Below are 22,970 nucleotides of genomic sequence, written 5' to 3' on the forward strand. Positions count from 1 at the left end.
CACCAGCATGGCAATTACATGGCCCCGTATATCCAGTAATCCGGCAGCAATTGCCTCGTTACGCCTCTGGTCCTCTGTGGGTTAAAAAAATGTGAGGATTACTAAAATGACACCTTCATTTAGATTTTAACAACCAAGCAAAAATTCAGACTTTACCAAAAAAATACATCAGTTACCAAAACATGTCCAAAACAAAAGGAATGCAAAAAGATAAGATTTTAAACAAATAAGGGCCCAAAAAGAAGAAAAAAAAAACCTAAAAAAACCTAAAAAAATAAATAAGCCAAACTACGACATTTGTTGGTAGCGTAAACAAGAAAGACACAAGTGTGAGTGATTGGACATGTGTCATATGTGTAAGGGGAAAACATCCTTGACATTGTTTAAGAAAGATATTTTTAAAAAACATTGGAACTACTTTACTATTTTGAAATGCACAGGCAAAAATACAACATCAACCAAAATAAAACAAACATAACAAAAAACCATAGTTTCAAATGTAAACATACCGGGAAAATTGCTGACTGGGCCTGGAGCCCCGAATTCCTCATCATCAGAGGTGGGCCAGTGGCTCAGGGAAGGAGGAGGGGTAATGTGGGATGAAGTGGAGGGTGAGGAAAAGAGAGGGGGGGTTTGAATGGAGGGGGAAGTTGGAGGGATGTTAATGTTAGGAGACAGGAGGGGACTGATGGGCGGCAAGGTCTGGGCTGGAGGGGGAATTTGGGGAAGAGTGGGCAGAGGATGTTTGGGTGGGAGTGGAGGATAGGGCACGAGACACACATCTGCGACGTGTGAGTCTCCGCTCTGCCCCTAAATGATGGAGAAAAACATTTGTAATTACAAATTGCCTTTTAGTATTTGGAATTTATCCAAAAAATGTTAAACAAAATCAGGGCTATACTGTAAACATGCACATGCAGGTATGTCCAAAATAAACAAACAGGGCTATATTATAAACATGCACACGCAGGTATGTCCAAAATAAACAAACAGGGCTATACTGTAAACATGCACACGCAGGTATGTCCAAAAAAACCAAACAGGGCTATACTGTAAACATACACACGCAGGTATGTCCAAAAAAAACAAACAGGCCTATACTGTAAACATGCACACGCAAGTATGTCCAAAAAAAACACACAGGGCTATACTGTAAACATGCACACGCAGGTATGAGAATAAAAAAACCAAAAAAAAAGAAAAAAACATACACAGAAACACTTACTTTGCACTATCTGGAGACGCAAACGGGCCAGCAGGCGTGGGGATCTGCGCCTCAGATCCGACCACCTGCGTTCCAGCTGGCCGATATTTCGACGATAGCTGAGGGAACGCAGGTGGCGGCGCACCTCCGCGTAGGCCAGCCGCTTTTGGAGGTTGGTGATGGGGTGCGGATAGTCAGTAATTCTCCGGTCCATCACCTCAGTGAGGACCAGGAGCTCACGGCGACAAAAAGCTGCGGCTCTCATGATGGCAATGATTTTTTTTACACAAAACAGTTTTAATAAAGGTCCTAGAAAAAATTTGATTGGCTAATGTACTTTGTAAATTAACAGGAACAATTTTATTGGTTATTGTATGAGTCATGTGACCTACACCCTCACAAATATAATGTGAGTTATGATAGGCTTGATGCAGTGACATGCGTAAGCTAATTTAAATATCCAAATTAAAGTATTAAAATCTGCCTATAAAAATAAAACGCAAAACAATAGCAGCATTCTAACAAACTATTAATTTCGAAAAACCATCCCCTTGGTCAAACCGTACGTATTCTGCGGAAGAAATGACACACAATAACAAGAATAAAGTTTATTGACATTGAAAAAAAAAACAGGATTGCAAACATGTGAATAACAATTAAGGTAAGTAATATAGTGATTGCCATTAATCGATTCAAGTATGTTTGCAGAATGAAATAGCAGGCAATCGAAAAATGACAGGGCCACTTCCGGAATTGACTTGTCCGAGCGCTCAATGCAACCAAAGAGGAGACGGACGCTCGCTATTTTGAATGCTCGCTGGCTAGAGGAGGGGTTGGGAGAATATGGGGCGGAAGGTTAGCTACGAGCGAACATACGAGCGAGCGCTTAAATTGCGTCCGGGTCTGAATCAGGCCCAGATATCGGACAGAAAATTGTATAGTGTATGCCCAGCTTTACGTGTGTATGCAGCTTTACAGTAAGTGGAAATGTTGTCCCATTAATGTGTATAAGTTTCAGACCCTCCAACATGACCCATTCTATTAGGTACCAAATGCTCTGTTGCTGGACTTCCTTCTTATTTTATGATTGCAGCCACCTGTGTTGAAACACCTTTCTCATCAATATACAAGTTCAGCAGAGGTGGCTGCAATCATAATTTAGGTGGGAAGTCCAGGAGCAGAGTATTGTGTACCTGGTGGAACGGGTCTTGTTGGATGGTAGGTAGTTTCATCCTCTGGAATTATATTTCCAATCACCGTGCTAATTAGAACTATGGGCTTGATTCATAGAAACATAGTAACATAGAATTTGACGGCAGATAAGAAGCACTTTACCCATCTAGTCTGCCCCTTTTCATTTATCCTTTTGGTAACTTCAACCCTATTCTGAGTTGTAAGCTAAGGCAATATTTAAGCAGTTGAGCGAATATTGGTAAGCTGCGCATACATCAAGGTACATAACCATAGTTGCTCACAGAGACTATGTACTCACAGTGTGATTGACTGTCAGGGAGCATTTTGGAGGAGGTAACAGAGAAAACATTGCAGATGAGTCGCGACCGTTTTGGGGCGTGTCACATCCTGCGCCTGCCATCTCATATGCAAAATAAATGTCTCCAGCATCTCAGTTCCCGCAGCCATAGTGTTACTCAGAAGACTGATGCTGCATCCTTGTGCACTGATGCCTGGATTTGCAAAGCCGCAGATGTGCATCTTAATACATTTCTGAGCGTCTGCGACATTTGCATATTTTAATTTGCATATTTTCGCACATCCGCTGCTTATGCCTGCACATTATCCAGCGTACAACTGAATCAGTCCCTGTGTACTTCTCTCATGGTATTTGGAGCAATGGGTTGACACTGGGCCCCTTTAATTGTTGCATACTGTGTACATTGTAACATTGCAGCTTTGTATGCATTTACCAGAAATTGTTCTGCCAACATATTCCAGAACCAGAAAAAGTAAGTTAGAAGACTTGAATATGTTTCTCACATGAATTCTAGACTTGATATCCCCATAGGAAATTGTATTGCATATACATCCTTAGCCAACACAAAATAGGAAACACATTTCGTCTCACCGCAGTACTGGACACACAAGATGTTGCTTTTAAAGGTAGGTTTTCTCCGTTTCATAATAATACATGTCCGCTTGTGTTTTGATATGTAAATCCTGGGGCGCATTCTGTCACATGAAATGCAAATAGGCTTTTATGACTTCTGCAGACAAAAAAAAATTCACATACATCTACTAAATGTTTCTCCAAGTCATAATATAATTTCATTTTGTCAATATCACTGGATTCACATAATGTAACCTCAATAGGTTTAAATAGACCATCCTGGCATCAGATCAATTCTGAATTTGGTTGATTGTATTATTTTCTGTTTTGAACTTTTTGCCAAATAAAATAATAAAAAAAAGTAAAAAGTGGAAGCACGCAATAGAAAAAAAAGTTATGGCACAGTCCACATTTCTGTATTTAATGAGAAGTGGCATCATAGTCCTGTATCTCAGTGCCAAGAATATTGCATGCCAGTTCTGATTGCTTTGTTTGATATTCATATATAATCCAGTATTTATAACATGATTTACTAAATTAATTCACTGTGTTTTTATTTACTATGTAAGTATGTATTAACTTTATAGAACACATTTAAAATAAAGTACAGATATAAGGAGCTGATAATGTTGTGGAAAATATTAGGGTGAATGGGTTAGGGATGTGCACAACCCTAAGGGTTTGTGGCTGATTACAATTTATTTTGGTGGCAATTTGTATTTCAGTGACTGGAAATGAACCAAGAGTACTATTATATTTGCCCAAAGAACAATCAACAATTCATGTGTGACCCTTAATAGTACCCTGGGCCTATGGCAGTGTTGGCTAACCTTGACACTCCAGCTGTTGTGGAACTATATATCCCAGCATGCCCTGCCACAGTTTTAGCATGCCCTAATAGCAAAACTGTAGCAGTTCATGCTGGGTTATGTAGTTCCATAACAGCTGGAGTGTCAAGGTTAGCCAACACTGGCCTAGGGAGTAGCAGGTTGTGCAGCAGGTGTGTGAGTGGCGGTTAGTCCACAGAGGAGGCAACTTAACCAGGTAGGTGTATTAACCAAGTAAATTAACCGGTGACATAATTCATAAGGTGGATTTTGTACTGTTCTGTGAGGCCAGAGATAACATTGGATTAGGGTGCATGAAATCTAACTGGCTTTATTTGTGGATTATCTATTGCTAGATGTCACTAATCCATTAGGGCGGAATGTACTAAAAGGAAAATGCGGCCAAAACTCAGAAAGATGCAGTTTTCTGAGTTTTGGCCGCATTCCCCATATGTATCATAGCTCGGTAATGCGATACTTTTAGGAGCTTGGACCAGTTAAGCTAAGCTATCTATAGATGGTTTTGCCCTATTGAAGCCTATGGGGTTATCTTCACAATGTTCCCTGAGAGGGACTCCCCACTGCTTCCCCCACGGCACACGCATAATAAACCCTCAATATAGCTTACTTGCACCCAGGGACTGGGATTGCTGTTTGGTCCCTGGGTGCAGAGTCCGAAAACGGACCTAAGCCTTTACTAACGCCATCTGAAGATAGGGCTAATTTAGAAGTGCTTGCTCTGAAAAAAAAGATCACAATTTGACCTTTTTAAATTTGGGCTGATCGCGTTTCCCATTACAAGTATGGGAAGTGCGTTCAGGATTCGAATCAGATGTAAATTTTAGGGCATGGAAGAGATTTTTGCGAATTCTCATCCAAAAGCCCTGTGATAAATTTAAGTGATACTAAAATAATGTGGGGAAAGTGTGTGAAAACATCAGTTTTGACATTATGGGTAGAATGTACTAAGGGCAATAATGCGGGCAAAACTCAGCAAATGCTGTTTTGGCAGCATTTCCATATGTACCAAGCTCCGGAATGCGATATATTCCAGAGCTTTGACCCAGTGGGTAATGCCATTAGTAGATTGTGTTACCCAATAGAAGCCTATGGGCTTCTTTCCGCATTTTCCTCTGAGAGCACCCTTGGTGGTGATCGGGTCATACTGCGCATATGCAGAGGGAATTCTGGGTCATACAAACCAGAAAGTCCCTCTATCGCATAGGACAGCTCTTACCGGGAGTGCTGTCCTTTGCGATTAGAATTTCATTGCTAGGTACATACTGGTACATAGTTACATACTAGGTACATACTGCCGTTGTTAATGCTGGTATGTACCCGATAAGTGGTAAAATGTACCACATTGTCCCTATTTAAAAAATGGGGGATGGGGGCGCCAATGCTCATAATGCATAATCAGGCTCAGACCTACATTACTTATATGCTGCATCGCCAAGCTTTAATTGTTTGTGTGCATGCTGGGCCTGATTCAGGTTGGTACGCAATGCTGCGTTTGCACGCACTTGGCTGCTGCAAAAATATGCTAATGAATGCATTCGCACTGCCGTTGCAACACAAGATGCAGACGTCCAGCACTACATAAAGCCGCCCCCTTACCTTCTTCTCACATCCGTACTAATGTGCAAGTATGTAAAATCATCGGTAACATTGGAGCTGCATGCACACTTGTGGTTGACATGACCCTGTCTCAGAAGTTGCTAAACTTCCTGCACGCAGTGAGTACTCAGGCTGCGTATTGGTTCTGTGTGGATAATTTATGCACGCCCCTGCAACAGCGTTCAAACACAGCGTTCGCACAACCACGCCCCCCATCACCACCCACTAACGGCACTTCCTGTCAATCAATGAGTGATGGATTTGCGTACTGGCGGCAATCGCATTCCCGATCGGACAGCCTGGTTCGCACACATGCACTGAGGTGCAAACATCAGCCGCCTGCGTGCGAACGCAGCCTTGCGAACCAACCTGAATCAGCCCCATTGTACAGTGTCTCTCATGGGGAAATCTGTTCTTCTATTTATTACACTGGCTTGTCAGTGTGTTGGCCACATATAAATGTATTTAATAACATATAAACATAAGACTTTCTATGTTGAACATTTGTGATTTACGCTAGTATCTGCATCATTTTAAACCAATACACAATTCATGCATGAGTGAAACACTGCCCCTAGTGGTTAACCTAACATTGTACAATAGTTGACATTATTCACCAGTATTGAAAATTTAAATATACAAGCAAACATATCCACAGATTCTGTGCTTTTTACTTAGAAAGTTTTGTTAAAAAAAGTGACATTTATGTGAGAAAAACAATAACCAGATTAGTATCACTTTGGATGTTTCACAAGGAACAAATAGTATTGTGTCTGTCAAATATGCTACATGTATTTACATTAATCTGTGTTTTTTTATTTAAAATGTAATTAGCGAATGTATTCACTATATGGGAATGATGTTTGACTATTAAAGCCCACACAACTGAAACTAATCAGAAAGTCATTTCTAGCCTTTGCCTTTGCTTAGAAATCAGGAAGTGATTATTTAGAAAATAGGATAATTAATCAGCAGTTGCAGGAAATGTTAATTATAATGCTATATGAAGATATATGAGCTTAAGAAAATATTTCCCTCTCCTTCACTTAAACAATAACAACTTCTACAAAGGCTGAACTCACACATGCGGTCATTCATACTACTAAGGAGATCAGTAGTTAGCAGAACACTCTGCTGATTTACTAAATATCGGTGGCAGATTTGTGTCATTTATTTATGAATACTTGGAGCATACATGGTACATATAAAAGGGATTAATCAAGTCTCAGATACTACTTAGGTGAGCTATTAAAATCAGATTAAAGTGTAACTAACACTAGGGAGCTCATTTGCATATTGACAAAATGTCAGGAAATATAGCGTGGGTATGGTAATGTCTTACTTTCTGACTCTTCCTAAATGTCATGGAGACTCCCTGAAATGGTGGTGGTCTCTGTGACTCTCTGGAGTCTAGCAAGTTCCCTGTGATGATGAAATTACTCTCCGCCCACTGTGTGAGAAGAGTTAAGCTGGGTACACACGTAAAGATTTTCTGTCCAACCATCCAACTAGTTGATTGGTTGGAATGAAAATCTGGTAAGGTATAAAAGTAAATGACAATCAGCAATTTGCTCCCAAATGCCGGAAAATGGATAAAAACTGTTGTTTGAACAAATTGTTTAAATCAAACATTTAACAAACTTGTCTAAGGACCATTTTCATCTGTTTTCTGGCATTTAGGAGCAAATTGCTGATCATCATTTTCTCCCATACGTTACCAGATTTTCACTCCAACCAATCAACTAGTTGGCTGGTTGGACAGATAATCTTTAGATGTGTGTATACAGCTTAAGTAGAATGTGTGCTACAAGAAAATGGCCACCGCTCTCCTGCACACTGATGGCTACATGAGTGGTTGTGTGCCAAACAATGCCTGATCACATTTCAGTGGATGCTTGATGAATTGCATGAACCTGGTGGAAGGGCGAGAGTAAGAGAAGCCTAGGTGGCTTCCAATATATGAAGCGGCAACACCTGGCAGGTAACCACACCAAGGTTGACAGTATAATCTATAGAAAGACAACGAAGGCTCCTCTTAGTATAGTAATCTCACAGCAAGCAAAGTTTGCTCAATAAAATCCTTCTTACGAATAATCCCACAACTACTAGCTCTCAGAGAGAAAACAGTAGGAGTTCATGGTGTAGTATATAAGCACAAAGGTATTTAATTAGTTAAAATTACATGTACATTAAAAACAATACAATAATAAAAGTCCCACAGTAACTGTATCATACAAGGTTGTCAGCCTGTAAACAGAAAAAACTCTGTCAATGCGCTTTGCCCTGACCCCACCAAGGTGTCACAAGTGACTGTGAAGAAGTCATTGTGACACCTTGATGTATTATTGTAAAGGGATGTAGCCAGCATCCCAGTGCATAGAATGCCAGGAGTCAGAATCCAGACAGACGTCAGAATCCCGGCTCCAGAATCTCGGTGGCTGCGATCCCGATGGCTAGCATTAGGTTAGGGTAAGGAGGAGTGGGTTAAGATGCCTACACACTAGACGATATTATGCACGATTTGGCCGATTCCGATGCATCAGACAGATCGCGCATAATATGTGCAAATCGTGAGTGTCCACTTACAATTACTCGGGTTGTCCATCGTATATTCAGATCTTAAGGTGTCTACACACTAGATGACCTGTAAATTATGCAATTTCATCAGTTATTTCCACCGCCGGGATTGCGCTGCAAGGTTTTGACTTTAGTAAATTTGGCCAATTGAAAATGACCAAAACACAATGGTTTCAACAAAGCCACTTTATTAAATTTCCACCAGAATCCTTACAGTTATGTACAGTGCAGAAAATGTCAGGGCTGGATTCCGAGTGGCCAGCAATTCTATATGTGTACGGAACTTGCAATTATTAGCAGACCACACATGTGTCAGGGCCTGGATCTGCAACTTAGGGCAAATACAACGATTCAGATTTGTGTGGATCTCAGTTGCATCTGCACTTGCAACTGAATGGGTGTTACTGTATGGAAAAGGGTTATTCAAATATTTCAAAGTGTGTTGTGGGGGCGCTGGCAGTATTGTGGGTTACTCAGAGGTGAGTGTATGCAGAGATTCGGATGCTTTCAATTGGGTCTCCGCAGGAGAGAATATAGGCTTTCTGTCACTCAGGGCACTTAGAGTTCAGTACTCCTAACATCACCTTATTTAGATGTCTTCAGTTACAGCATGCTTTACATGCCCAGTTCAGGGACTCCCCATAATGTATCTCTGTCTCTCCAGTTAGGAAGCTACTTCTCTCTCTGCGGGATGCATCAAGGGAAGAAATTAGGTCAAACTCCGAAAATGCGGGTTTGACTGCATTTCTCACATGCACCAAGGCTTGGTTGCGGTGGGTAATACCATAATCCTGATGGTGTTACCCATAGAAGTCTATGGGCTTCTCTCCGTAGAGTGCTGTGAGAGGGATCCCTCCCAGAAACCCCCACGCCGTCTGCGTCCTTTTGCGCATGCGTAGAAGGACGCCGGAGGGGCTTCTGGGTCATAGACCTGGGTGCATACGTTACCAACAGATATACTTTATTGTGCTCCACAGAATATATTATACACCACTTATTTTATTTCACATGGGACTTAGAGTGAACTCTGTGTGTAGACAGTGTGGGTTGCTCAATGCCTCTTTCTGGCATCTTCTATGGGAGTATAGGGAGGTTCTGCAATTGTGGACTCAGGTCTGGGATTGTGTTTGTACTAGAGTTGTGCGGGTTTGGTTTTACTCGGATTTACTCGGATATGTACGGATCTCAAAAATGGCATTTTATTGGCTATCGGCTATCACGTGTTTTGTATAGTCAATAAAATAAATCTGAACTAATCCGAACTTGCGATAATTTTGGCAAAAATAACTGAGTAAATCCGAGTAAAACCGAACCCGCACATCTCTAGTTTGTACCCCTGTACCTGCCCTTCCCCCTTCTGACCCTATAATTTGTTTTTTCATAAGAAGAATCCTTTAATGTTATAATTAGGGGTGAGCGGGTTCGGATTTCTGAAATCCGAACCCCCCCGAGCCCCCCCGATCCGAGTCCGATCCGAGTCAGGCTCGACTTTTCCCGCCTGACTCGGATCTGAAATCGAGGCAAAACGTCATCATCCCGCCTTCCGAGTCTCGCGGGTTTTGGATCCTATATAAGGTACCCGCGTCGGCGCCATTTTCTCACTCGGCTGTGGACAGTGAAGAGGGAGGGTGGGAGTTAGGGCTGTGTAGTGTAGTGTAGTGTAGTGTAGTGTAGTGCTGCTGCTGTCCACTACTTCAAAGTCCATAGGGGCTGGCTGTGTTGTGCTGTGCTGCTGTTGTTAATAGGGGCTGTGTCCACTACTTCAAAGTCCATAGGGGCTGGCTGGACTGTGTTGTGCAGTCAGTTCTCCATAGGGGCTGTGTCCACTCCAAAGTCCTGTGCAGTGTCCCAGTCCTAAAGGAGTGCTGTAGTGTTGTCCAGGGGGTGCTCTGTCCATCAGGGGTGCTCCCCCCAAGTGCTAAAAAAATAATATATTTTCTGTGTTTGTGAATTGTGTGCGCAGTAGCCGCACGTGCATCAACAAAGTAGTGCCAAGCGTGCGCCTGTGTCATAAGTAAAGGGCCGGCGGGCTTGACCGTTAAAGGGTGCTGTAACCCCCGAAAGTACACTCCAGTCCAAACCAAAAAAAAATTATTTTCTGTGTTTGTGAATTGTGTGCGCAGTAGCCGCACGTGCATCAACAAAGTAGTGCCAAGCGTGCGCCTGTGTCATAAGTAAAGGGCCGGCTGGCTTGACCGTTAAGGGTGCTGTAACCCCCGAAAGTACACTCCAGTCCAAACCAAAAAAATAATTATTTTCTGTGTTTGTGAATTGTGTGCGCAGTAGCCGCACGTGCATCAACAAAGTAGTGCCAAGCGTGCGCCTGTGTCATAAGTAAAGGGCCGACTGGCTTGACCGTTAAGGGTGCTGTAACCCCCGAAAGTACACTCCAGTCCAAACCAAAAAAAAAATTATTTTCTGTGTTTGTGAATTGTGTGCGCAGTAGCCGCACGTGCATCAACAAAGTAGTGCCAAGCGTGCACCTGTGTCATAAGTAAAGGGCCGGCTGGCTTGACCGTTAAGGGTGCTGTAACCCCCGAAAGTACACTCCAGTCCAAACCAAAAAAAAAATTGTTTTCTGTGTTTGTGAATTGTGTGCGCAGTAGCCGCACGTGCATCAACAAAGTAGTGCCAAGCGTGCGCCTGTGTCATAAGTAAAGGGCCGGCTGGCTTGACCGTTAAGGGTGCTGTAACCCCCGAAAGTACACTCCAGTCCAAACCAAAAAAAAATTATTTTCTGTGTTTGTGAATTGTGTGCGCAGTAGCCGCACGTGCATCAACAAAGTAGTGCCAAGCGTGCGCCTGTGTCATAAGTAAAGGGCCGGCTGGCTTGACCGTTAAGGGTGCTGTAACCCCCGAAAGTACACTCCAGTCCAAACCAAAAAAAAAATTTTTTTCTGTGTTTGTGAATTGTGTGCGCAGTAGCCGCACGTGCATCAACAAAGTAGTGCCAAGCGTGCACCTGTGTCATAAGTAAAGGGCCGGCTGGCTTGACCGTTAAGGGTGCTGTAACCCCCGAAAGTACACTCCAGTCCAAACCAAAAAAAAAATTATTTTCTGTGTTTGTGAATTGTGTGCGCAGTAGCCGCACGTGCATCAACAAAGTAGTGCCAAGCGTGCGCCTGTGTCATAAGTAAAGGGCCGGCTGGCTTGACCGTTAAAGGGTGCTGTAACCCCCAAAGTACACTCCAGTCCAAACCAAAAAAAAAATTATTTTCTGTGTTTGTGAATTGTGTGCGCAGTAGCCGCACGTGCATCAACAAAGTAGTGCCAAGCGTGCGCCTGTGTCATAAGTAAAGGGCCGGCTGGCTTGACCGTTAAAGGGTGCTGTAACCCCCGAAAGTACACTCCAGTCCAAACCAAAAAAAAATTATTTTCTGTGTTTGTGAATTGTGTGCGCAGTAGCCGCACGTGCATCAACAAAGTAGTGCCAAGCGTGCGCCTGTGTCATAAGTAAAGGGCCGGCTGGCTTGACCGTTAAAGGGTGCTGTAACCCCCGAAAGTACACTCCAGTCCAAACCAAAAAAAAATTATTTTCTGTGTTTGTGAATTGTGTGCGCAGTAGCCGCACGTGCATCAACAAAGTAGTGCCAAGCGTGCGCCTGTGTCATAAGTAAAGGGCCGGCTGGCTTGACCGTTAAAGGGTGCTGTAACCCCCGAAAGTACACTCCAGTCCAAACCAAAAAAAAAATTATTTTCTGTGTTTGTGAATTGTGTGCGCAGTAGCCGCACGTGCATCAACAAAGTAGTGCCAAGCGTGCGCCTGTGTCATAAGTAAAGGGCCGGCTGGCTTGACCGTTAAAGGGTGCTGTAACCCCCGAAAGTACACTCCAGTCCAAACCAAAAAAAAATTATTTTCTGTGTTTGTGAATTGTGTGCGCAGTAGCCGCACGTGCATCAACAAAGTAGTGCCAAGCGTGCGCCTGTGTCATAAGTAAAGGGCCGGCTGGCTTGACCGTTAAAGGGTGCTGTAACCCCCGAAAGTACACTCCAGTCCAAACCAAAAAAAAATTATTTTCTGTGTTTGTGAATTGTGTGCGCAGTAGCCGCACGTGCATCAACAAAGTAGTGCCAAGCGTGCGCCTGTGTCATAAGTAAAGGGCCGGCTGGCTTGACCGTTAAGGGTGCTGTAACCCCCGAAAGTACACTCCAGTCCAAACCAAAAAAAAATTATTTTCTGTGTTTGTGAATTGTGTGCGCAGTAGCCGCACGTGCATCAACAAAGTAGTGCCAAGCGTGCGCCTGTGTCATAAGTAAAGGGCCGGCTGGCTTGACCGTTAAAGGGTGCTGTAACCCCCGAAAGTACACTCCAGTCCAAACCAAAAAAAAAATATTTTCTGTGTTTGTGAATTGTGTGCGCAGTAGCCGCACGTGCATCAACAAAGTAGTGCCAAGCGTGCGCCTGTGTCATAAGTAAAGGGCCGGCTGGCTTGACCGTTAAAGGGTGCTGTAACCCACAAAGTACACTCCAGTCCAAACCAAAATAAAATTATTTTCTGTGTTTAGCCGCACGTATATATCAAATCGATATAACATAAATGGAGGACCAAACTTTCTCCGATAAAAATAAAATAGAGAAAGATCAAGAACCACTTCCTCCTAGTGCTGAAGCTGCTGCCACTAGTCATGACATAGACGATAACATGCCATCAACGTCGTCTGCCAAGGCCGATGCCCAATGTCATAGTAGAGGGCACATACAATCCCAAATGGCAAAGTTCAGGAAAATGACCTTGAAAAAGACATTTAAATCAGCTGAAGAGAAACGTAAACTTGCCAATATGCCATTTGCGACACGGAGTGGCAAGGAACGGCTAAGGTCGATCCCTAGTATGTTCATGACTAGTGGTTCAGCTTCACATGACGATGGAAGCCCTCCTCCCACTAAAAAAATCAAAAGAGTTAAGCTGGCAAAAGCACAGCGAAGAACTGTGCTTTCTAAGAAGATATCACAAATCCCCAAGGAGAGTCCAAGTGTGGTGGTGGTTGCGATGCCTGACCTTCCCAGCACTGGACGGGAAGAGGTGGCTCTTTCCACCATTTGCACGCCCCCTGCAAGTGCTGAAAGGAGCACCCACAGTCCACTTGCTGATATGCAAATTGAAGATGTCACTGTTGAAGTACAACAGGATGAGGATACTGGTGTAGCTGGCGCTGAGGAGGAAGTTGGCGAGGAGGATTCTGATGGTGATGTGGTTTGTTTAAATCAGGCTCCGGGGGAGACAGTTGTTGTCCGTGGGATGAAAAAGCCCATCACGGTCATGCCTGGGCAGAAGACCAAACATTCCACCTCTTTGGTCTGGCAATATTTCTATCCAAATCCGGACAACAACTGTCTTGCCATATGTACCATATGTAAAGGTGAAATAAGTAGGGGTAGGGACGTCAACCACCTAGGAACATCCTCCCTTATACGGCACCTGCAGCGCGTTCATAAAAAGTTACTGTCAAGTTCAGAAACTTTGGCTAAGACCGTAAGCAGTCCAGGGACACCTAAATCCCGTTGTCCTGTTGTATCCAAGCGCCTGCAAACCACACCGTCAACTCCCTCCTCGTCAATTTCCTCCTTAGTCAGGATCAGAAGTAGTCCTGCAGGCCATGTCACTGGCATGACTGACTCTCCTATCCGGGATTCCTCTGGAGGATCCTGCATTGCTACGCCTACTGCTGCCGCTGCTGCTGTTGCTGCTGCTGGGAGTCGTTCATCATCCCAGAGAGGAAGTAGGAACACCACTACTTTTACTAAACAATTGACCCTCCAACAGTCCTTAGCGAGGAGGATGAAGTACGACAGCAGTCATCCTGAAGCAAAACGTATAACTGAGGCCTTGACTGCTATGTTGGTGTTAGACGTGCGTCCGGTATCCGCCATTAGTGCAGTGGGATTTAGACAATTGATGGAGGTAGTGTGTCCCCGGTTCCAAATCCCGTCTAGATTCCACTTCACTAGGCAGGCGATACCGAGACTGTACAGAAAGGTCAGAAAAAGTGTCCTCAGTGTCCTGAAAAATGCCGTTGTACACAATGTCCACTTAACCACGGACATGTGGACAAGTGGAACAGGGCAGACTAAGGACTATATGACTGTGACAGCCCACTGGGTAGATGTATCACCTTACGCAGCAACAGCAGCAGCGTCACCAGTAGCAGCATCTCAGAAATGCCAGCTCGTTACAAGGCAGGCTACGCTGTGTATCACCGGTTTCAGTAAGAGGCACACCGCCGACAACCTCTTAGAGAAACTGAGGGAAATCATCGCCCAGTGGCTTACCCCACTTAGACTCTCCTGGGGATTTGTGATATCTGACAACGCCACCAATATTGTGCGGGCATTACATCTGGGCAAATTCCAGCACGTCCCATGTTTTGCTCACACAATAAACTTGGTGGTGCAGAATTTTCTGAAAAGCGACAGGGGCGTGCAGGAGACGCTTTGGGTGGCCCGAAAAATTTCTGGCCACTTTCGCCATTCAGCGACTGCGTGCCGAAGACTGGAGCGCCAGCAAACACTCTTGAACCTGCCCCGCCATCACCTGAAGCAAGAGGTTGTGACGCGGTGGAACTCAACCCTCTATATGCTTCAGAGGATGGAGGAGCAGCAAAAGGCCATACAAGCCTATACATCCACCTATGACATAGGCAAAGGAGGGGGTATGCACCTGACTCAAGCGCAGTGGAGAATGATTTCCGTGTTGTGCAAGGTTCTCCAGCCCTTCGAACTTGCCACACGTGAAGTCAGTTCAGACACTGCCAGCTTGAGTCAGGTCATTCCCCTCATCAGGCTTTTGCAGAAGCAGCTGGAGAAAGTGAAGGAGGAGCTAAGACGGAGCGATTCCGCTCGGCATGTGGGACTTGTGGATGAAGCCCTTCATTCGCTTTGCCAGGATTCCAGGGTGGTCAATCTGTTGAAATCAGACCACTACGTTTTGGCCACCGTGCTCGATCCTAGGTTTAAAGCCTATGTGGTGTCTCTCTTTCCGGCCGACACAAGCCTGCAGAGGTGCAAAGACCTGCTGGTGAACACACTGTCAGCTGAAGCGGAACGTGACACGTCAACGGCTCCTTCTTCATTTTCTCCTGCAACTGGGGCTGCCAGGAAAAAACTTAGGTATCCTAAGCAACCCGCTGGCGGTGATGCAGGGCAGGCAGGACCAAGTTTGGACATCTGGTCCGGACTGAAGGACCTGGCAACAATTTCTGACATGTCTACTGTCACTGCATATGATACTGTCACCATTGACAGAATGGTGGAGGATTACATCGGTGACAGCATCCAAGTAGGCATGGCAGACAGTCCATACCTGTACTGGCAGGAAAAAGAGGCAATTTGGAGGCCCCTGTACAAACTGGCTCTATTTTACCTGAGTTGCCCCCCCTCCAGTGTGTACTCCGAAAGAGTGTTTAGTGCAGCCGGGAACCTTGTCAGCGAAAGGCGTAGGAGGTTGCTTCCACAGAATGTGGAGAAGATGATGTTCATCAAAATGAATTATCAGCTCTTCCAGGGAGACCAGCCTCCAGAAGGTACAGAGGGACCTGTGGTGGTGGATTCAAGTGGGGACGAGTTAATACTTTGTGAGGATGAGGATGTACACACTGAAGAGGGTGAGGAATCGGTGGATGAGGAGGATGAGGATGACATCTTGCCTCCATAGAGCCAGTTTGTGCAGGGACACATTAATTGCCAGCTTGTTTTGTGGGGGCCCAAACGAACCAATCATTTCAGCCACAGTTGTGTGGCAGACCCTGGCGCTGAAATGATTGGTTTGTTAAAGTGTGCATGTCCTGTTTATACAACATAAGGGTGGGTGGGAGGGCCCAAGGACAATTCCATCTTGCACCTCTTTTTTTTCTTTGCATTATGTACAGTTTGGGGCCTAGTTTTTCAAACTGCCATCCTGTCTGCCACTGCAGTTTCACGCCTAGATGGGTCACGTGTTTGTGCCGCCCACTCGTGTCGCTTAGCATAGTCATCCAGCTACCTCGGTGCAACGTTTTGGACATAAAAACACTATTGTGAGGTGTGAGGTGTTCAGAATAGACTGGAAATGAGTGGAAATTAAGGTTATTGAGGTTAATAATAGCATAGGAGCAGAAAAACCTACAAATTCTGTGATTTTAGCTGTTTTTATGCTTTTTAAAAAAAAAATACAGATCCAAAACACAAAACCCAGAACCCAAAACACGGAAGGGTGGTTTTGGCAAAACCAATCCAGATCCAAAACACGAAGAAAGATCCAGATCCAAAACCAAAACACAAAACACGAAAAGTGGCCGGTGCACACCCCTAGTTATAATATATAAACATGATTTCAGCTGCTGTGCAAAAATAAGCTGAAGGAGGAGTCTGATAGAAGAGACGCTTACTGTCGGCATCCCAGATCCAATGCCTGCGTCTGAAGATGCATGATCGGATCAACATCACAGCTTAAGCTTACTCAGAATGGCAGCCTCATGCCCGCTTGCAAAGGCAGTAAATCTGTGTCGTAAGACACAGACACTGGCCTCAGCTCTCCCAGAAAATGGGGCCAATACTCCCCCATTTTATGGAAACGCAGGTAGTGCTACCCCATCCCCACCCCCAAACAGCTGCAACATGTCAATAATGCTGCAGCTTGGGGGCACTACTTGCAACGAGCAGAACCCATTCTACACATGTGCACAACGGATCATACGCATGCACAGTCCTCCCGCCATCAGAGATGTACGCAAGCCATAATGTATATAAACCTAAAGATATTATTTACTATATAAATATGACATTTATCCCAATGTAATCCAAATATGATTAATATTAGAATTTTTACGTTCGGATGAAAGATTTTGTGCAATACTTTTCTATACCTATCTGCTATAGAAATAATATGGACCGTGTTTTACGCAGACACAACTGTGCCTGTTGGTGCAATTTTTCATTTAATGCATATAATGCATTGCACTAGTGCAGTGGTTCTCAAACTCGGTCCTCAGGACCCCACACATGTCACGTTTTCCAGGTCACCCAGCAGCTTCCTCCCACTCCCGCCTCCAAGATTTTGCCCGCACTGCTCCCCACCTCTGGAACTCTCTCCCACTCCCCATCAGACTCTCCACCTGTTTGCAATCCTTCAAACGGGCTCTTAAGACCCACTACTTCATCAAAGCCTTCCAGCTATCATTCTAACTCCTTGCTACATGCTCCTTCGTCCCCATCTGTGTCAACCCAGTTTGTCTTCCCCCACCTTTTTAGAATGTAAGCTCTCATGAGCAGGGCCATCTACCCTCTTGTGCTTCTCCTTACTATAGTGTCATTTACTTCTTACTCACCACTAGGGCACCTAACACTTGGTTGCTTATGTTCTGTTGCTTATCTGGGTGATATGGTCGCTAATGTAGCAATATATATTATCCATGTCCTGTATTGTATTGTTCTGTAAGTCACTTGTATACAATTTGTTTTTGTACTTTGTAAGGCGCTGCGGAACACTTGTGGCGCCATATAAATAAATGCTAATAATAATAATAATAGGTGCACAAGTGTATTTATTACTCACTGACACATTTTAAAAGATCCAATTATTTCACTTTTGATTCTGTGAGGAAACCTGGAAAACATGCACTGTTTGGGGTCATGAGGACCGAGTTTGAGAACCTGTGCACTAGTGGGTGACATTCCCTTATACCCCTTTCAGACATACAGCAAAAACTCAGGTTTTTGGACACGAACATGCATCAACCCGGGTTTTTGCTATGTGTGAACAGAAACGACCCTGGTCGAAGTCCTGAGCCCATGACCCTGCTCCGTACCAGGGTTTTTCCCAGGTGTAACCCGGATAGCCTCTAGTGTGGATGCATCCAACCCTGGTTTTTAGACCCGGGTTTTAAGAAAACTTTCTCATTGGCTGTTCTGTGCACCTGCAGATAACATCAAATGCAGGCGTCCGGACCACATGACTGGCGAGCAAACTAATTTAAGTTTGCATTATTTATGTTTAACATTTTTATATGAAAGGCTTTGTATAGACCGAAACTTTCTAGAGGCTATATTCATAATTTTCTTGTTTTGTAATGTAAAAATGTATTGGTTTTCTATAAAAAAAAAACATTGGAAGCAAACAAACTTTGTGGCTTTTAGTATTTACACTAAAATTCTAATTTATATTATGTCATTACTGTGAACAAAAAAAAAAAGTATCGCCTTTAAATTCCAGGGCAGACCCGGTTTTAGTGTTAACGTATCCGTACTGCAATTTCCCAGGTTTTGGTGTAGTGTGAATGGGTGTGATACGGCATGACGGCTGTTGGGATGGCGGTGCTCAAAAGACCGACAACGCCATCCCGATCATCAGCATGCAGACGGGGGCTTCATAAGTAAATTAACCCTACCCCCTTCACCCTCTATCCATAACCATCCCTTCCTGCACCCTAAACCCCCCTGCACCTTAACCCTAACCCTCCCCGTTAGAGCCTAAACCTAACCCTCCCCCCTTAGTGCCTAATCCTAACCCCATCCTGGTGGTGCCTAACCCTAAACCCCTCCATGGTACCTAAACCTAATCTCCTCCCCAGAGCCAAATGCTAACCCCCTCCCCGTGGTACCTAAACCATACCACCCCCCGTGGCATAAAACTTACCCTCTGTACCATCATTCGGGATACCGGGCGTCAGGATTTAGACGTAGGCATCTCATAACCCGTCTGAATACCAGCGCTGGTCTGTAGTAGTACTTCAGGACTTTAGGGGCTTTTGATGGCCGGCATTCCAAACACCGGCAAATTAAATACATCACCACTAGGGCACCTAACACTTGGTTGCTTATGCTCTGTTGCTTATCTGGGTATTATGGTCGCTAATGTAGCAATATATATTATCCATGTCCTGGTCCTGTATTGTATTGTTCTGTAAGTCGCTTGTCTACAATTTGTTTATGTACTTTGTAAGGCGCTGTGAACATTTGTGACCCCATATAAATAAATGATAATAATAATACATCCCATGTGAATGGGGGTCTCAGACTACAAGACCTGGGAATTTCCAGGGTTGATAGACCCGGGAAGTACCTATGTATTTCCTGGGTCTTATGTCTGAGAGGGGTATTATTAGAGAGCTCCTAGGGGTATATTTACTAAAGTTTGGATTTGTAGAGGTTGAGATGTTGCCCATAGCCACGTATCAGATTCTACTTATTTATCTAGCACCTTTTATAAGATAATAGCTAGAATCTGATTGGTTGCTATGGACAACATTTCCACTTCTTAAATCCGCACTTTAATAAATATACTGCTACTGTATTGTGGGACTCCTGAACAAATTTGGCATCCACAAAAGAGAGCTGCTGAGCCCCCCCAGCTGTTTCATGCAAGTGTCTCATCTTGGTAATATTGTGATACCTTTAATTTCCAGTGTCAATAATTAGTGTGTTAGGACTTTTTATGTGCATTATACTGATGAAATCAAGATACAACATGATGTTGTGATCCCGGCAATGCTTCTCACTTGGCCACATCAGGTTTTCCTTTGTGAAAGCTTGATTTCTTTCACCCAGGCTCAGAGAAAAGTTCTATAATATAAGTCATGTCATACATTTCTAATGGTACTTGATGCATAACTTTGAAGGGTAACAACATTACCTGTGTAACCTGACCATAAAGGAGCATACCTCCCTTGGCCACAAATCAAACACAGTAATGTTTGATTTTAGCAATGCAAATATGTTTATTTCTTCTCATGCTGAGATACTAGACTGTTCAAAGACATACAAACAGTGTCAGTAACGTGACTTTCTCTGAGCAGCTTCTGGAAATGATGGATTTCTGGGATTAAGTAACACACAACTTGTGATTGTCATGATTTTTAAATGACAACTATATAAAAATTCAATGCATATGGAGCAGAGGCATTTTAAAAGAGGAGAGGGCCCGTGTGCAGACTCAGGGGCTGACTCAGCTTTGATCGCAATTTTGCAATTGCACGCACCACTTAGTGTTGATTGTTTGTTGTGCGTACGCAAGTAATGCTAATTGTAACTTTGAACTTGACAATTTACCAAAAGTCTATTGCTCTACATGACAGATGTCTTTTTTTCACTTATTTCCATACTGTATTAATCTGTTGTTTGTTAAAAAAATAATAATAATATATATATATATATGTGCGTGTGTTTCCAAGGGTCCCTGCATACTGTGGGCTGGCTGCAGCACTCTGTGATGCACAAAAAACATGCCATAAGCGTGGACTGCAGCACTGTGTTGTTGTTTGTTCCTAAACAAAGCCTACTGAGGCGCTTTAAAAAAGTACCGCATGAGTCCACATTGATGTTGCAAGTCGGGGGGACTTGGTGTGGTGTGTTAGAGAAGAAGGTCTTGAAGATACCGTGATGTGCATATGAAAATACCTATTTCTGTGAGTAAGGGTACGTCATCTTATTACTCACATAATAGGGTGCCATATAAGTTATATTGTGGATGTGTATGATTCTGATTTAAAGAAACCTTGATGTGCTTAGTTCCCCTTCACCACATTGTGAGTGGGGCACGCCATTTATTGGATCAGTTCATTATTTGTTTTGTGTTCACATGCTGTAACACAAGCTCCGTCCTTTTTTTCGTCTTGTTTATACATGTCCATTTCATTCGAATTGTGGAGGAGCTGTTGGTCCAACAAAACGCAGTCTGAAGGATCACTTCTGGATTGATTGTTTCTGAATTAATTTGAAGGACTGAGTATCATTTACTATTTTTTCATATTATTGCATTTGAACATTTGATGTAGATACACTTTTCTCTTGCGCCATCTCATATCCAGAGTATTTTTATTTTGATCAGATATTAGCTATTATCTTCTAGAAGGTGCTGAATAAATGAAAGTGCTAAATAAAGGATAAATAGGATTTGACTGGTTGCTATGGGCAACAACTCCACTTCTAAAAACCTGCACTTTTGTAAATATACCCCTAAGTCTACATGTGTCACCTTTAAACCAAGCAAATTAGTTCACCAAAAAGAAAAACTAAGGCTGAAGAACAAACTATGTGTTTATAAACTTCACATATCCCTGAGGAGAGTCTAAGTGTGTCCATGAGTGCTATGTGTGAGTCTGACATTTCTGATACTGTACTCTTAGAGAAGCCTCCATCCACCATTTCTGCACCCTCTGAAAATGTGGGTATTTGAAGTAGTAACTATTGAAGTGAGGTCAGACATTGTCAGCTTGGGTCAGATGATTCCTTTAATAAAACTACTGGAAAAGCAGCTAGAGAAACTGAAGAAGGAGATGACACAAAGTGATTCTGCTAAGTATTGTGGATTTGTAGAGCAACTTCTTTATTCACTTTGCCAGGACCAAAGGGTTGTCATGATCATGCAATTGAATCACTACATTTTGGCAACCATGCTTGATCTGATATTTAAGTCATACATAATGTCTTTCTTTCCAACTAACACAGATCTTAAGAGATGCAAAGACTTCCCTTCCAGCAAGTTATCAGCTCTAATGGTACATAACATGATGATGTCTACTGCATCAGTTTCTCCTGCAAATGCTGCTGCCAGGAAAATCTGACCTTTTCCAAGAGACCTACTGGGGATGTGGCTGATGAGTGCACCAAAGTGAAACACCATTTAGAAATCTGGTCAGGCTTAAAAGAATTGCTCACAATTATTGACACCTCTACCATGATTCAATCTGACTAAGTATCAATAGGATGGTGAAGATTTATTTTAATGATAATGTAAAATTAACATGTCACACAGTCCTTTTGATTACTGGGAGGAAAAAGGGCAATTTTGAGCCATTTAAACTAGCTTTCGTGTATTTAAGCTGCACACCCTCAAGTGTGTACTCGGAAAGAGTGTTTAGCACAGCCGGGAACCTTGCGAGTGATCGGCGTAGGAGGTTACTTCCTCAAAATGTGGAAAAACTCATGTTGATAAAAATGAACTACAAATTCTATGAAGAAAATCTGTGCCACCAATTGCAACAAAGTACAGAGACTTCTATAATGGTGGATTCCAGTGCAGATGAGCTAATATTGTGTGATGATGATGTTAACACTGATGAGGGGAGAAGGAGAATGAGGATGATAATGACATACAGTGTAGAGATGATTAACCATACTGACACCTGCCTTAAGCTGATTGGTAGCTTGTTTTGTGAGGTCCAAACAAACCAAGCTCTTCAGCCATAAAAGTGGCAGTCCCTGTTGCTGAAGTGCTTGATTGGTTTAACTGTGCATGTCCTTTTTAATATATAATATAAGGGTGAGTGGGAGGGCCCAAGGATAATTCCATCGTGGACCGCTTTTCTTTTCATTATGGGCTGTTTGGGGGCACTCTTTTTTGCATAAACAAACATTTTTATTGGTTATTGCTCTAACACATAACTAATTTGTAACACATTTTTAACCGAAATAATGTGGTGCTTCACAAAATATAAAAAAATACCAAAATGATGGCACATATTTAGGATAGTTTAGTAATATGAACAAGGCCATGTCTCAAGTTTAATTTTTTGAATTAATCAATCATTCTTTTTTAAACTGTCTTCCACTACATACTCCACCTCCATTTTCCTGTACTGCCTCAGGCCTCTGAGCTAGTTCCTCTCATACTCAGACTCCCTGTTAAATGTACTCACAGACTCACCTAATAAATGTAGTACTAAAGGGGTTGTTACCAAATTAGGAAGAAGGGATCATATGGCCAGC

At 43.2% G+C, this 22,970-nt stretch overlaps 1 pseudogene across 1 annotated transcript in view; it reads left to right on the plus strand.

The window, feature by feature from the left end:
- Positions 1 to 3,294: 3,294 nt before the first annotated feature.
- Positions 3,295 to 22,970, plus strand: part of LOC148474973 (uncharacterized) — a 29,597-nt pseudogene continuing 9,921 nt past the window's right edge. The window contains exons 1-2 of the transcript XR_015872800.1: positions 3,295 to 3,322; positions 21,711 to 21,760. The product of XR_015872800.1 is annotated as an uncharacterized LOC148474973 (transcript). The remainder of the gene's footprint in view (positions 3,323 to 21,710; positions 21,761 to 22,970) is intronic.

This window comes from Taudactylus pleione, unplaced genomic scaffold (genome assembly GCF_031769625.1).
Source record: "Taudactylus pleione unplaced genomic scaffold, aTauple2 ptg000792l, whole genome shotgun sequence".
Classification (NCBI taxonomy): Eukaryota; Metazoa; Chordata; class Amphibia; order Anura; family Myobatrachidae; genus Taudactylus; species Taudactylus pleione.